The sequence below is a fragment of the Prosopis cineraria genome, unplaced genomic scaffold (assembly GCF_029017545.1).
Source record: "Prosopis cineraria cultivar Desert tree isolate PC_DT_omini unplaced genomic scaffold, ASM2901754v1 PC8, whole genome shotgun sequence".
Lineage (NCBI taxonomy): Eukaryota > Viridiplantae > Streptophyta > Magnoliopsida > Fabales > Fabaceae > Prosopis > Prosopis cineraria.
The window spans coordinates 24,667,517-24,670,320 of NW_026555339.1; the positions used below are offsets into that span (position 1 = coordinate 24,667,517).

The window sequence follows — 2,804 nt, forward strand, 5'->3', positions numbered from 1 at the left end:
CCTTCCACATATAGGACGGTTGATGCTCCAACCGTCCTATATATGATTGTTTTAGGGAAAAAAGGGAGAAATACATGCATTATGACTTTACATCATTATGTATTTCTTTTGTGTACTATGACAAGCTATTAGCGTTAGAGATCTTTCCTTCAATATCAAAGCAATTGTTGAGTAAGACAAGTCATGAATACATCAAGGGATAAAAGGTCATAATTATAAAGGACAAGAATAGGAATCTAATTTAGGGACATCAAACTAATTAACTAAAGCTATGTAGTCACAAAAAAATACTTTCAAAAACAAATATTTGAAGATTTATCATTTGTTGACAACATTTAAGCCCCAAGAACAAAAATCATCTTAGCTTCTGATAAATATAAATTTACATTCAATAACAAACATAAGAAATATGAGAAAATAAAATCATATGGTAGTAAAAGATAACAACTTTGATCCTTCCCATCTTTACAATAAGGGAATGATTAAACTCTCATTAGCCAGAAAATTAACATCTTCATGGCCAAGAGATGGGGTGATTACCACACTAATTATGGAACAACTACATTAATTTCGGTTTGCATGTCTGATAGAAGCCTAGGAATCATTGTTGAGCTTCTAGATAGTTGATAAACTCCAAGACTAAAACAGCTAAGCACTTAGAGGCTCGTAATACTTCTCCACCTTCTTTCTTTACTCTGTAAAACACAAAAGATACCATTCCAGATTATTTTGCAATAAATAAAAATTATTTATCAGTTATATAGCACAAAGGAGAAAATAGATAATCAAGCTTTATCATTGTTGCCTTCTTGATTGCTCCAAAGCTGTGCTGCTTCTGGATTTAGTGGTGAACTAACATCAATTGCAGAACATCACCCAAAGGAACATGCTATATTATATCCCACCAAACCGATATAACCACAAACAAATACTAAGGGGTAATTTTCTTCAAACTTAGTTTAAGGAATGTGACTTTAAACCAACACTAAAAATGAAGATAATTTAAGGAATTTGGCCTATTTTTGGTCTAAACTAAATCTACAGACTTAATTGAGGGAAGCCTACTAAAGCACTTCTAAGAGATACCCAAATAATTAAATATGAATTTTACTATTAAATCATAAATTAAGATGATTGCTATTATTTTCTTCTCACTCTGCTTTAATGATGCAAACAAAATGCAGCAAATAGCAACAACACTTTACTTTTGAGATAAAGAAAATCACAATTCGTGAACTAATCCATGCAAAGATGCACTTCATAACAATACTTTAGGAGGTTTAAATGGGGGATGGAAAGTGATAGCTTGTACTCTGTTTCTTCAAACACTGTCTCAATAATAAACTTGCTTGCACACAGTCCTCCATCCTTCCCTAGGCCACTCGATAGAGTCATAGAAGTACTAAGCTTATAAATATCTAGCAAGTTTGGTATTTATAAGAACTAACTTATAAACTTATTTATTGAAATCTGAAACTAAATACGCAAAAGAGTCTATGGAATAAATTAACAATTCACAATTAACAAATTTTATGAATAAAGAGAACTTAGAGAGAAATCTTACCATCAAAGCCATCAATTCAGACTGCAATTACCGGCTGGATACAATCAATAACTACAAATAGAAAAAGGAAGGATCAGAAACAAAACTAAATCAAACATAAACTGCATCAAAATCTTCTAACTTTAACTTAAGTATGCGTGTGTAAAGTCTAAACAAGAAAAATTTCATGAATAGTAAAGGTGATAAGCCTTCCTCTTTCTATATTACCTGACCCTCCTCTTCAATAGCCTCAAATACACTGGCTCTGAGTTCAGCCTAAAAAACAAGCCAAATCAATCAACTAAGAAACAATAACCCAAAGAGAAGAGCATATTTTTTTGGGACAAAAGAACACAGATTATGAACTGGACAAAAATGAAATATGAAGACCCAGTGAATGAAAAGTATAAAGCCAACAATTAGTTCCTTAGTCTCATTTGAAAGAGCAGTATATCACCTCAAATTGATTACATTTTAAACATTTCATTCCACAGACTCAATCAACATCCACCTAAGGCTAAATTTTTCACAAGCTCTTATTTTTGCAACTCCCGTTTCAAACCCACATTTCAATCCTCTGCAAAATTGGGATGGGGAAAAGAAAACCCTAGATACATCTTAGCTACCTATCAAATAAGCACTAGCACCATTTACTAAGAACCTTGGAACAAATCTACCCTAAATGCTCAATTGCCAACAAAAACAATTCAAAATATAAGTAAAACAATCACGATTTAGGAAAAAAGAACCAAGAAAATAGAAACTTTACTCGGATCCTGGCAAGGATGCCTTTCTTCTTTAGAGTATGGGTCACAAGATTCATTCACGACGGCGACGGCAAGCTTAAGCATAAACAAGATGAAGTGGGTAATGGCGAGAGAAGAGAGCATGTTAGGGCACTCGTGAGGACTGAACTTTTGAGAGAGAGAAGAAGCAAGGACGTCAAGGATTTAAGGATGTCAAAGAAATATAGGACTATTCTTACAAAGAACTGTCCTCTATATATGTTTTACATATAGGACCCTTCTTAAAGAAACGTTCAATAAGTAGAGCTGGTAAAAAAGGCAAGGTCTAAAAAAACTAATTTTTTTAAGCTCGAGTTCTCTTTAGGATCCTGATATTTGAAATCCGGCCCTAGACATAGCGGGCTCAGGGCCGGCTCTGCAGGCTTTAGGCCCTTTTAACTATTTTTATTTTTTTTAAATTTTTTAATCAAATAAAAAATTACTTCATTCTAATATAATATTCAATCAAGAAAGGT

General features: G+C 33.0%; 1 long non-coding RNA gene across 1 annotated transcript; it reads right to left on the minus strand.

Moving 5' to 3' along the window:
- Positions 1 to 274: 274 nt before the first annotated feature.
- LOC129319057 (uncharacterized) lies at positions 275 to 2,506 on the minus strand. Its single transcript, XR_008595402.1, has 4 exons — positions 2,313 to 2,506; positions 1,772 to 1,819; positions 1,565 to 1,615; positions 275 to 695 (listed from the first exon to the last, which is right to left on the minus strand). It is a non-coding gene; the product is annotated as an uncharacterized LOC129319057 (long non-coding RNA).
- Positions 2,507 to 2,804: the final 298 nt, after the last annotated feature.